Source organism: Triturus cristatus, chromosome 3_1 (assembly GCF_964204655.1).
Source record: "Triturus cristatus chromosome 3_1, aTriCri1.1, whole genome shotgun sequence".
In the NCBI taxonomy this organism is placed as follows: domain Eukaryota; kingdom Metazoa; phylum Chordata; class Amphibia; order Caudata; family Salamandridae; genus Triturus; species Triturus cristatus.
This window is the reverse complement of record NC_140583.1, coordinates 805,855,088-805,869,376: the sequence shown is the minus strand read 5'-3', so window position 1 is coordinate 805,869,376 and position 14,289 is coordinate 805,855,088. Positions and strand designations below refer to the sequence as shown.

At 44.8% G+C, this 14,289-nt stretch overlaps 1 protein-coding gene across 1 annotated transcript in view; it reads left to right on the top strand.

The window, feature by feature from the left end:
* The first annotated feature begins 12,192 nt into the window (after positions 1–12,192).
* LOC146861080 (anterior gradient protein 1-like) overlaps positions 12,193–14,289 on the top strand; it is a 65,647-nt gene continuing 63,550 nt past the window's right edge. The window contains exon 1 of the mRNA XM_085645122.1: positions 12,193–12,436. The gene's annotated coding sequence lies outside the window, so the exon portion shown is untranslated. The remainder of the gene's footprint in view (positions 12,437–14,289) is intronic.

The following is a 14,289-nucleotide window of genomic DNA, read 5'->3' as shown; positions in this document are numbered from 1 at the left end:
TACGACAAGAACTGGCACACTAGGGTTGGGTCACACCAGGTATAATCCTTAAAAATCAATTCCTTTTGATGGACACCTGTTCTGGGTCACAGCAGTGAGGAATGTAAAAAGTACAACAGGAACTGGCAAACAGCAGGACAAACAGGCAGGAAGAACTGGTCGCTCTTCTGGGAAACTGCACTTCTGGAAAGACTGTCCCAAAGTGGCAGGATAGGGACCACTGTCCCTAAGGAACAGGCGAGGGAGCAGGAAAGTAGAGCAGGAACTGGCACATTAAGGTTGGGGCGACCGATGTAAAGGTCACTGGTGGGGTTCAGATGTGCCAGTATGCTATTAAATGCGTAGCTTGTAGTTTCAAGAGGTTCATTACCTTGGAGTTTCTTCAGATTTCAAATTTCAGTAGTCCATCAGGTGCCACGCACAGGTTCTTTTCCAGATCGTCGCCAAAAAGTGTTGTAGTGAAGATAGACAGTCCAGGTAGTTTTACATGTAAATTTATTATAAGCAACATGTTACAAGGTTGAGCCCCACCAGGAGCAGCCTCCCTGCTGCTCATCCCTTCCTCCACCTGACACTCTCTCTCATCACACATCCCATAACCAGCACTCACACCAACAATCCGTTCCACAGACACACAGGCTGAGCAGCAGGTATAACAGAAACCTGACGATGTTTATGGGTTTTGGGAAACCCTGGAATTTTCATTCACTTACCTCCTTCCATGCTCAGTGTCACAGAATAGACACAGAGCTCAGGGTCGGACTGGAACAGAAAAAAGTCCTGGCAGTAAAATAAAAGTCGTCCATGTTAGCGAATCAGAAAGCTACAAATGTTGCCCATACTTGCAAATCGGGGCAGTTTTGAATTAGTAAGTCACACTACAAAGTTGTTTTGAAGGACACCGAAGACCATGCATTTGTGCTTGCTGCAGGCAATGTCTACATTATCAGTGAAATCAACAATAAAAACTGGCCCACCAACCTATAAAGCAGGCCCACAAGCCACCAGAAAAACAGCCACACACTGACCTGTCAGACCACCCCTTCTGGCACTGTCAGATTGCCTTTCGGCCAGTCTGATGCTGACACATCTTATCTGTCATACACTGTCAGTGTCACTGGACAGACAAACCCAAGGCGTTCTTTTATTGTAGGAAATTGCAGCATTTCTATAGCTCTACGTACCCTTGACAAAGCAGGGAAGAGCTGATTTGCATCAGTTGCCTGGGCGGCCTTCCAGAGTGTTTGGTTGGAAGGATGGATGGGAGACTTAAGTAACAGACAGAACCAGGCACACCTGTCATACCCAATCAACAGAGACGTTTTACCTTTCACACAGTGTGAGTGCTCCTTTAGGGGCAAAAGCCAAGCCTTACAAGCAGTTGCCAGCACCTTGGCCTAGAGACAAGGTTTACCAGTCACACAACGCGTGAAAAATTTACATTATTTTTCAGCTTCTTAAAGCAAGTTGTAAATGTATGGGGGGCTTTGTGAAGTGGTGGTAGAGGGGGGTGGGAAATGAAGAAGGATGGGGTAAGTACAGACTGGCAGGAGGACCCAGAATCAAAAACTGATGGGGGAGGCAGCAAAGCCTAATTTTTTATTTTTTATTTTTTTTATTCATTTTAACAAGAGTAGCTTCTACCATATACAAGATATAAGGTTCCACAAGCATTAACTTGGCAGTAATGTAAGGTCACATTTTTAGTATGCTATGTATGTCCGGACTGCTGCAATATATATAGTTACAAATTATTAGTCCATGATATCCAATAGCAGTTCCAATAGTAGAGCTGGACACTTATATCTGCACAGATGTGATAGTGATCAAGTCAATAACAGTAGTGGAACATATATAGATTAATACCAATTCAATCCCTTCCTCCCCCACCCATAAGATCCCCCTCCCCTCTCCCTCCAGACGTGCCACATAAGCCATGCAGATCCAATAACAGCAGTATCTAGTTACATCAGGGCTATCAACTACAACATGTTTACACAGTTCTATGGATAGCTGTAAGGTCTATGGTAAACATTGTATAATTACAGGTAATGTCTCAGCTTCCTCTTGTGCATTTTATTCGGGTGGCCTTCACGTAGTGACATTCAGTTCGCTTGCAGTGGAGTCATCATCAGAGTCTATCTCTGATGTTTTCAGCAATAATGTAAGCGCTTCCCAGGTTCTTGCAGCTTCTAGTGCTTTTAGGTCTCACCTGAGCCAGTGCATGCGCTGAAAGACATTTAGTAGTGCGGTTTTTAAAGTGCTACCCCAGCTTTTGCTGGCCTAGCGCTTGCGTTCACGCACACGCGCACATCCGCCAGCTTTCAGCGCCTGATCAGGCGCCATCTGTCCTCCGCCCCTCCCCCACCGCGTCTCGTGTTGGGCCCATGGTTGGCGTCCTTGCTGCGTTACTGCTGAAGACTTGCCCAGACGGGAACCGCGCAGTGCTCACAGATTGATTTCCCATTCAGAGACCTGCGTCATGTTCCCAGGCGCATGAATCCTGTCACCGTCTCTTCAGCCTGGCAGCAGTCTCGGATCAGCCAGATGCTCTCGTCCTTGTTGCCTGAAAACCGCGCAGCGCTCACAAATTGATTTCCCATTCACAGATCTGCGTCGTGTTCCCAGGCGCATAAATCCTGTCACCGTCTCTTCAGCCTGGCGGCAGTCTCGGCTCAGCCAGACGCTCTCGTCCTTGTTGCTGCAGACCCGTTTTGATAGGGCACTAAAAACCGTCTCTCTGGGAACCGAAGCATTTGCTAGATAAATAGCGTTATTAAATGATGCAGAGATAAATATTCTAGCACGAGTTACTTCTGTTTTGCTCGGGACGCTGGGTAAATAGCAGTGACGTAGCAGCGCCATATCCTCGTTTATCTGAATTTAAGTATAGTGGTCCTTTTCAGCAGTAAAATACTTCCGTAATTTGGTGCAGTGGGCCCTCACTTCGCGGGGCCCCAGTGCCATTGCAGCTGCTCAGGGATGGACTAGGAACCAGAGCATCCCTGGAAAATACGTTCAAACTTCTCTCTCTCTCTCTCGTTCTCTCTCTCTTTCTCTTGTTTTCTTTCTCTCTTTCTTTCTTTCTTTCTTTCTTTATCTCTTTCTCTCTCTCCTCCCCTGTCTCTCTCTCCTCCTCTCTCTCTCTCGTTCTTTCTCTCTTTCACTCTCTCTTCCTCTCTATCTCTTTCTCTCTCCTCCCCTGTCTCTCTCTCCGCCTCCTCTCTCTCTCTCTCTCTTTCTTTCTCTGTTACTCTGGGAGAAATGAAGGATGAAGGTAAGAATTTCAAGTCCGCTCTAAGTTTAGTGTTCAGTTCAGTTTTCGGTTGGTTCATTCACTTACCTTGCACCCTTAGACCCACCCCAGCCCCTTTCCATTTTGGAGCCTGGTCAGCCCTTGCAGCTTTAGCCTCTGACTGGCCCCATCTCCAGCTCCTTTCCGTCCGGTGTCCCCGAGTGCAACACTGCAGCTGCCTGGTTACCATCCTTCTATGCCCAGGACACGTCACAATGGAGACTTTCATTGTGTCATCATACATCATCACTTTGTGGGGGAAGCCACGTGTTTCATTTTAACAGGGGGAGCAGGCATTGCACGGGTATTATCCAATTTCTTAAGACAATTAAACTATTTATTCACAGAAATGATCCTGCGGTCAACCTGAAAAAAGATCCCATCCTACCCAACATACTTTCCCAACAGGGTCTCTCCTTTTCCCTCAGCTGCGGCGGAGGCCTCCCCTCTGCAGGTACCCTGGGCCTCCTGACGTCACACAGGGTTGCTTATCACGTCATAAGTGTTCTGTTCACAGGATTCTGCTCCTGGTGCTGCTGGGGAGGCAGGGACCTGTAGCAAAGTCCCAACAGTAGATGTAGAATAAAGAAATATGAACGGAGTTGAGATGAATAGTTTGGGTATTTAATCCTTAGGAACTGAGTACAACAGGGACATGCAGCTTTCACAGCACAACGGATAATGTCCCCAGAACCTCCCTTCAAGTCATAACATTCCAATTACATATATAGGTTCTAGTCCCAGCCCACAAACCCACTTAAAGCGATACACCATCGCTACACATCTCCCTTCTTAATTATATATCTTTTATAGATAACCTTTTAACGCAACACACATTTACATTGTTACAAAAAATAAAAATTAAAAGAAACTTGCTTAACACATCACTTAAAAACACACAAAACCATCAAGTTTCCTGGGAGCAGTGATACACCTACCAAACCTGCTGACTTTGCCACCAGTGGTGCAATCATTGATTAGCTCTTTACCCTGTGTGTCGAATTCACTACTCCTTCCCTGAAATTGCCCATCCTTTAGCTCCACACCTTCAGGGGTTTGCTCACAGATGTTATCATGATCACGAGAGACAACTTCACTTGCTCTGCTCTGCACAGTCTGAGAACCCAAAGGGGCTGTAGACTGTGCACTCGTGCCCAGATCCATGTCCCCTCGCCTCTCATTGCGTTTTTCCAAAGACGGAAAAACATCCATCCACCAATAGTCTCTTCTCCCCTCTGAAACATAATACCATGATCATTTGAAAACGCAATGCGACTCATATGATGAATACTGCCATCATTGAGTTGCACCGTGTTTCTCATGACTTTTGTAATGGTTCTAGGATCTGAAAATCTGGATTATAACTTACTTGATTTTTTTGCAAGTTTAACCCTTACACTTTGTCCTACTTTGACACATGGTTCTTTCGTACCATTCTTATTGTCAAAATAAACTTTATTCTTTCCTTGTGAAATTTTGATAGCTTCCCTTATAAGATCAGCATCCCAGTCATATTTCCTGCTTCTGCCAATCCATCCTGGATTAATTTTACAATGGGGAAATCTACCACGCATTAAACCAAACGGACTCTCCCCAATTGTGTCATTGGAGGTAATCCTATAGGACCAAATCAATTTATCTAGTTCATCATCCCAATTTTTATTACCTTTCTTTGCTAATTGTAAAATGCCCTTCAGAACTCTATTAACCCTTTCCACTACTGAATTGCCTCTTGGATGATACAAAGCTGTAAACTTCTGCTCAATACCAGTGTTTTCCATAAATTTACTCATCAAATCAGACTTGAATTGAACCCCGTTGTCAGTCAAGATGCACGCTGGAAAACCTTCTCTCAGAAAGCATTTCTCCAAAAAACAAATAACTGTTTCTGTGTTTACTTTCGTTACAACTTCAACCTCAATCCATCTTGAGCATAGGTCCACAAGAACCACAATGTACTTAGTGACGCCATCCTGCCACTCTAAAGGACCCCTAATGTCTAAAGCGACTTCTTCCCAAGGTAAATTTGAGCAAGGAAGGGATGACATGGGGGGATTAAGTGTTTTCTGTGCCTTGTTGGAGCATTCGCAATTAATACACTCCCTTACAAATCTTTCAATTTCCAAATCAATTCTTGGCCACCAATACAATGCTTTAATGTTCCTCTTAGTGCGAGACACTCCCGGGTGTCCTTCGTGACCAATGACTATAATTTTATTTCGCATACCTAGTGGAGGTATAACTTTTCCACCTCTACAAACAAATTCCCCATCAAGGCTCAACTCATCACGCACTTCCCAAAAAGCTCTCAGTGCCATATCCCGTTTGCACTCATTTGACCAACCTTGGATGACTCTATTTCTAACAGTCTCCAAAATTTTGTCCCTGCTACACTCCTGGTGCCAATCATCTTTACGCAGACCAGCGGTGTCGTCAAATACACCCGCTACCGAGAATTCACACCAAGGATCTAAATCAATTTCCTTCATGGGTAAAGGAAGTCTACTGAGGAAATCCGCTATGACATTCTTTGCGCCAGGTACATACTTCACCTCGTACACAAAATCTTGGAGTCGCATAGACATCCTTGCAATTCTCGCTGAAGCTCTAGACAAACCCTCAGTCGTCAGTAGTTTCATAAGAGGTTTATGGTCTGAGCGTAACAAAAATTTCTTTCCCCATATAAACTTCCTAAAGTGCTCCATGGCCCAAACACAGGCTAAAGCTTCCCGTTCTACTGAATATTTCTCTTCCGTTGGAGGAAGAGAACGAGACACGAAAGTTATGATTACTTCTTTCCCATCGTCCGATAATTGAGATAAGACCCCACCTAGACCAGTACCACTGGCATCAGTCGTGACGATAGAGAACGCCTGTGGATCAAAACTTGTAAGGTGGGAGCATGAGCAATCGCCTCTCTAATGCGGATGAATGCGCTCTGACATGCAGCAGTCCACTCAAATACGGCTTTATTTTTCAATAAAGTACGCATTTCGTAAGTCTTTTTGGCAAAATTATAGACAAACTTCGAATAAAATTCAGCCAGACCAAGAAAAGAACAGAGTTCATCTTTAGATTTTGGTGGAGGTGCATTGAGAATGGCTTCAACCAAGCTACTTTTGGGTTTTATACCCGAACAACCAATTTCATGTCCCAAATTTGTAACAGATCTTTCAGCAAACTTACATTTGCTGCCTTCAGCCACTAAACCATTTTCTCGGAGAATGGACAACACTTCTCTTAAGATCATATCATGGTGTGTTCTATCCTTCCCCATGATTAAAATGTCGTCTTGGAAGACTGCAACTTCTTGGATGTGGCTGAAAAGGTTTGCCATCAGCCTCTGAAATACAGCAGCGGCTGATGCCAAACCAAAAGGCATGCGTTTAAATCTGTAGCAGCCAAATGGGGTGCAGAAAGTGGTGAGATGCCTGCTACTTTTCTCTAAAACAACTTGATGATAAGCTGCTGATAGGTCCAAAGTGGAGAACCACTTTGCATTCCTTGTTACAGACAGCATTTCATCGATTCTTGGAAGAGGAAACTGGTCCACTAATATATTATCGTTGAGATATCTTAAGTCCACGCATAAACGGGCTTTGCCATTCGATTTGCGTGCTACGACTAATGGAGAAACCCATTCAGAAGCTTCCACCGTTTCGATGACATTATTATCTAACATCTTCTGCAGCTCCGCTTTCACTTCATCTCTGACAATAAAAGGAATGTTCCTTGCCTTGTGAATCTTGGGAATGGCCCCTTCTTTTAAGTGAATCTGATGTGTAAATCCCTTTAATCTGCCCATTCTATTGGTGAAAACTTCTGGAAAGTCTTGTAAAACCCATTTCTTAGTGTCTTCCCCATCACAGGAGACTAAAACTTGTTCTTTGCTATTCGGGTTCAGGATGATGTCTAATGACTTCTGATCTTTCCACCCCAAAACCGATGGGCCCTCTCTTGCTATGTACAGTTTACCTACAGCTTTTCTTTCTTTAAACCTGAAAATTAGTGTCCTAAAACCTAACATGTCTATTTTGTCCCCCGTGAAGCTTTCAGCAGAGACATCATTAGCTTCTAACCATTCACCGATTTTGCTAATAAACAGGTTGTTCCATATCTCTTGTGAGACTATGGTGAATGGAGATCCCGAATCAGCAGCTAACTGGACTAAAATGCCACCTAAAGAAACCATGCACAACGGTTTAGAAGATGAACTACCAGTTATATTCAGTACCACTTTCTTTCTATACAATTCACCTGTATTTCTGCATCACTGGCAGTTGAGGAACTATCATCATCCCCTTCTTGAACGCACTTCACTTTTCCTTTAGAATTCTTTTTTTGTTTGCGTCTACAAACTATAGAGAAGTGTCCTATCATACCGCATTCTAAACACTTAGTCGATTTCGCTGCACACTTCTCATAACCTGCAGAGTTTGAATAGCTCCCACATCTATAACAAATCATATTTCCAAATTTTCTATTTTCTACATTGTCAATTTATTTTTTTGCAGTGAAATCTGATTTGCCTTTATCAAACCTTGTGTTTCCGTTATTTTTGTACACACTTTTTTTTTCACTTACTTTGCCTACAATTTCACCTGTGCTCGTTTTATCATGCGAAAGTGTGGCTTTCGCACAACGCTCTGATAGTTCACCTTTCTTAACAATGGCAATGATGTCTTTAAGACAGCTTTCCCCCTCAATCCACAACTTATCTTGTAAGGTCTTTTTCTTAGTATACATGACAACCTGGTCTCGGATAAACTCGTCATGCAGTTGAGCAAACCTGCACTTGCTCGCTAATTTCCTTAATGCAGATACATATTCCTCTATGGTTTCATGTTTTTCCTGTTTCCTGTGGAAGAAAGAATGTCTAGTTACAGCAATACACACAGAAGGAGAAAAATAATCATCCAGATCTAAGATTGCTGATTTAAATACGTCCAGATCACCCTCTGATCTCTCAACCTTGTTCATTTCATTAAAAATACGTAAACCTTCAGGGCCTAAAGAGTACAATAACATTCTCTTTTTTCTTTCAGGTGAAAATGTTCCACTGATGTCCTCTAAATTTGCAATGTAATTGATGAAATACTCCTTCCAGACCAACCATGCTACAACTGGTTCACCAGGCGTAGGTAAAAATTATTTTGGCGAATTGATGTGTGGACTGGAAAAGTTTCCATCCCCAGAAGTGGCATTCCTTGTGTCAGTAGATGAGGTGTTGTTGGTCGGCATGTTGGTGAAAAATGCGGAAATGACAAAAAGAAATTAAATGAATTTAAATACACTTGGTGATTACACCGTAAACTTGTAACTTAATCCCTACTTCAAGTCTGTTCCTCTGGTAAACTTGTGACTAGATCACTACTTCAAGTATTCAATGCTGTGCAAATATAAACCACCGACTTCACGAAAACTTACCCGATGTACTCAGTAGAAGACAGTACTTAGAGCTGCTTGAGTAAGAAAAATAAAATATGTGGGGGACCAAACATTTAAACAAGTCCAATTGTTTCCTTTTTTTTTTTTTTAAATACCTTTATCCCCCTTTTTTTTCTGACGGTTCACTGTAAGTTGCTTGTCAATAGCGCGCGTTTATTTACCCTTGCACGCATACGATAGGAAGACCTCACCGTGTGAAAATGTTCCGTCCGTGAGCTGCTGTCATAGCAACCAAAACAACATGAAGATGGTGTCCTGTAACGTAACGTGGTGACGCTTTATTCCGTCTTCCCCATATACGTTCGTCAATAGAGCTCTGCCAATCATCTGGAGATACGTCGACAGTCGTTACAGACAGAGGAATAACGTACTGGGAGAGCGCGACCGCTTGACGCGTTAAAGTTCTGGAAATGCGCTCGCGGATTTAAGAAGCGACTTTTGAACGTAAGTTAACTCCCAAGTTATTACTTTTTAAATACAGTCACGTACAGTTCCCATCAACACAACCTTTTCAAAACAGTGATTACGCTTACCGCAAATACGAGCGGTCACTCGGTTGGAATGGAGAAACCAATCTGCGAGTTAGTGCGATTGACAGTTGCTCTTGATGAAAGGAAAGAAAATCCTTTTCGCTACCTCTGTAGATGCCGGGTGTAGATGATCCTGTCGTTCAGTAGGAAGATAAAGTTGCTTCTTACTGCTTTGCCTTTTCTTTGTTCTTTTCCTTCTTTTTTTTTTAATAAAGATGATCCCAAATCGTCGCCAAAATTGTGTAGCAAAGTCCCAACAGTAGATGTAGAATAAAGAAATATGAACGGAGTTGAGATGAATAGTTTGGGTATTTAATCCTTAGGAACTGAGTACTACAGGGACAAGCAGCTCTCACAGCACAACGGATAATGTCCCAAGAACCTCCCTTCAAGTCATAACATTCCAATTACATATATAGGTTCTAGTCCTAGCCCACGAACCCACTTAAAGCGATACACCATCGCTACAGGACCTTTCTACATATGAATCTTAGAATGTGGATTTTTCTCAGTATTAGTTTAAAATAAATATTTTCATAACAATGCTCATTGTCACAGCTTACTTGCTCTGCCTTTCGATGTACCTATTACATTATTTTAACTCTGTGTCTGCCTGTTCCTCTCCTCGGGTATTGTCCAGGTCTTCCCCTCACCCCTTCTAAAAAGTGCAAATATCAATAAAATGATACTTTTAAGAGTTGTCAAAGGGTGATTATTGAATCCAGTGAACAGAATGGAAGAATGTTTGAGTGTGCCCTCTGATGCCCGCAGTTTGAATGCGGGACAATGGTCAAGGGTTATGGTCCTGAGGCCACCAAACTGGTTCTCAAACAAAGGCGATCAGTAACTTTCTAATCCTTGTTGCCAGCAGGGGAAACCCCCTTAATGCCTCGTATACCCTGTGACGTGCAAAGGATGTTGGCATTGTGGGTGACAAAGACATTAGCAGGTCACAGTGTCCCTTTGGTGCTCTGCGCTTGGGTTTTTATCCATCACCAAGTCTGCCAAAACAGTCTTCCTAAGGAGGCACAAATGTAAATAAATTACGCCTGTTATCTGTAAATTGTACTTGGACTTGCTCTTGTGGTGCAATATCTGTTGTAGACTGTGGAGAAATTACCTATTTCCATTCAATGGGTTCCTGGAAGAATATTTAACAAGCATTGGCATAGCCAATAGGTCTCGCCTTTGGGACCTTATAAGTTTTTAGCCAGTTGATGTTATTGCACCAAGGATATTGTGCTGCATAACTAAATACTTATAAGGTCCCAAAAGCGAGACCTATTGGCTATGCCAATGCTTGTTTCGCTATGTGAGCGGCTTGCTGCTTGCAACCTAGCAGTACCCTCGCACTCCGCCCATCATATAAAAACCGCCCTCCACCTTTGGAAGCTCGGGCCCTCTTTGCCTTCCAGTGTGCTGTAATCTCCCGTTTAGCTAAAACAAGCCCTGGGTCAAGGAACTTGCTGGTTACCTTAGTTTTGGAGGTGTGAGGGAACCAGTGAAGCAAACAAGGGCCCGGTGCCAGGTCAATACGTCTCTCAGTAGTATTCCTAAGCAGTTCTAGTACATCCTCCCAGAACGTCATTAGATTGGGACAGTCCCAGAGCATATGCCTAAAATCTGCTCCTTCTTTGTCACATCTGGGGCACAGTGCCGTGGTCACTTTAAAGTATTTGTTGATTTTTGCTTGAGTCAGGTATGCCCTGTGTAGTATGAAAAATTTGACCAGCTGAAATGTAGCGTTCCGAGTGCATTTCCAAGATCGTTCAACCAATTCAGCCCATTCCTTCTCAGATATCGCACCACCCAAATCCTCCTCCCATTTCTGTTTCAAGACCACTAGAGGGACAAGTCTCTCCTGTGTCATTCGACGATATAAACACGTAACTGCCTTTATTGTGCCTACCCCCAGTACTACATATTGGCAGACCATGGAGGTCTTTGGCTCAGAGAGCCCCTCCCCCCAGTATTTTTGTATGGCCGATATTAGAGCCGAATGGATCAGATAGTCCCCATGGGGCAAGTCATACCGGTCTCTCAAAGTCTCAAAAGACAACAGGGCATTGTCTTCATATAAATCTCCTATCGCTGTCAGGCCCAAGTCAACCCAGTGGTTTATCGCCGCCCAGTTACCCCCATGTGGGAGTATAGTGCACATGGTGACGGGGATCTCAGGTGCATAAGAGCTTTTAATCTGCACCCTTGAGGCAGTAAAGCCTAATGCGATTTTACCAGACCGAGTTATCGCCGGACAGAGTTACCACCTGAGTAAATCTCGTCAACCCCCTGGGGAAAGAGGTGCAGGGACACCGGACAACTCGCCATCAGGAGAGCGGAATGCTATACGGTAATTCTGCTTCATCTGACTCAGAATAAGGCCATAATTTCCAGAGGATGGAAAAACTACACCGCCATCAGATACCCACTGCCAGCGAAGCTGGACAAACACAAATCTTACTTGTGCCATTGGAGAGACACAAACAGTCCTATAGACCGGTAATAAGGCTGCGCACACATCCACCATGCTGACAGTCAGTGCCGCCGGGACATCTGCCCCAAGGGGACGCTTGATTGGGTGCAATTTGGAAGACGCTCTCTCTTCTGGTAATGCGCATTATTTCATCATGAGGTGAAAATGAACTCCAGTTGTAGGGCCCGCGATGCGCGAAACCAGAAACTCACAAATACAACTGCTGCCAGGACACACACAGATTGTCTTATCGAACACCATCTGACAGCCGAGCGGCGGAGCAGCCAATGTTTTAGGGACACATCGGCGCGCAGACCGCAGCACCGGGCAGGTGCATGGGTAAACACACGCATCGGGTGTGTCCTGTGCACACAGCGTTCTTCTAGAACCATGAATAGGCGCAGGTGTGTGTGCAGCTCACTTCTCACATACACAGGGCAGGGCGGGGCGGCGGGGGGCGGCCCGGGTGGGGCAGTGCTGCTGTTCGCACGGCGCTGCTGATTCAGAGATAGGTCTGGGCCCAGAGGTGGGTCCGCGTTCTGACAGGATCAGGATGTCCGGGACCGAAGGCTGACGCTGGCTTCTGGACAGCAGAGAGTATAAATCCGCAGCTTGCCTGTGCTCGGTCTCCAGTAGCCGACACACTGGGACAGGTTGCCCTCTGCACTGAGCAGCGCCCGACCATCGCAGGTAAGACAGGTGCCGAGTAGGACGGATCAGGGATCACTGATTTGAGAGCTCGCTGCATAGGAATGTGCATGGCCTAAGATTCACAGGATCGGACAGGGCAAGACTCGGGAACACATTTTTGTATGAAAAGCGCATATTTAATAATGAGCGTCGAGTCTGGAATTACCCACCGAATTTGTGCTTAAAGAAAGATTTTATAAAATACTTTCAGCTATTTTCTGCAGGGGTATGATGCAAAACGATGCCCCCTGTAGATTGGAGAGAAGCCCACCCCCTTTGCACCCCACACAAAACACTCGTAACTCGGGGCTATTCATAGGCCTTGAGCTGACTAGGGGGCTGTTGTTTTGCGCTGCGGGGGCCTGCGTTACGTTACGCCCAGGGTGCTTGCAGGCCTATTGGTGTCCTTTCTTTGTCTCTCTTCCTGTGCGTCCGTCCTGACAGAAAGTACATTGGAGCATCAGTATGAACGAAATAATAAATGTAGCCAGAGCGATAGAACACTCCAGTAGCGGTCGCTTTGAACTTGGCCATCGACATCGCTGGCACTGACCGACCAAAGTACCAATTCATTATGGTAGCCAGGCAGGCAACTAGAGCTAAATATCGGGGGGGGGGGCTGAAAAGATTTCGGGGGGCTAAGTCTTCCAGCTATAGGCAGAATGGCTGTATGTAGGGGTGAAAACACAACACAACAAAAGCCTTATTATCGAGTAAATGGTCTTTTAAAGACCCGTGAAGTACTCTGGTGCGGCTGCAATTAGACGAACGCCAGCCCGCGAGGCTGTCTCAGCCGGGCTGTCACACACGACGGGGGGGGGGGGGGGGGGGGGGGGGGGGGCTGAAGCCCGGTGAGCCCAATGGGTGTTGCGCGCCTGATGGTAGCAGTTCTGCAAAGTTGGGACTATGAGGGAGCAGCTACGTAGAGAGTTGGACGCCACCGTCGGCAGGGGCCTCGCCTGTCCGCGGCTAGAGCGGTGGGAGGCCTCGCGCTGCTGATTTCACCTCGTGTCTCTGTAGCGGCAGGCGGGCGCGTGCGCAGAGGGTGAGAGCCCGGTGTGACAAAGGGTAGGAAACCATGGGATTAGGACGCACATAGAGACTTGCCCGAGGGCCATCCTTACTATTTCAAATAGCTTCCTCCACATTTAACTACTAAATTCAACCGGAGTAATTTTATGCATTGTGTTTAATTATTTTTGCACTTATTTTGGCATTTTATATGTGAAGTCCCACTGTAGTTTCTGCAGACTCCAATGTGAGATATATTAATGGTCACTAAATTTGATACTCGCAATTTCTTTGGACCTGGCGTTAGCCAAGGAATTTTTGAGGTTACTTAAATTATACGAATAATATTACCATTGCCACTCTTGGAGGCTCAAAATCAATAAAAAAATGTTTATCAAAGAAATATACGTATAATAAAATTCCTTACAGGGGCTTTAAGTTATCCTTTTTCAGCCATTCGGTTCATATATTGTCAAGCACTTTTTTCTTCCACCCAGTACAGCATATAGCATGGGGCAATGAGTCAACCCACTTTAGTCCTTAGCAGTGCTATAAATGGGCCAGTACTGTCCGGTACGGAGTACCAGCACTTTTATTTTTTTGAGAGGGAGAGTACCGGCACTTCTCAAGAGAAATGCAATACTTTTAATTGGAGAGTGCCGGCACTTCTCAGAAACAAGCAGGTACTGTGGTACAGAATACCTGCACTTTTATTTTTCCATTTCAAGCACTGGTCATTAGCGAACTTCGCTGTCAGTGATAGCATTTTTCCCATTCACAAAAACACATCCACACACAAAGTTGTTCGCTTCAGTTTCAGGAGCTACTATGGCAATGTGTGC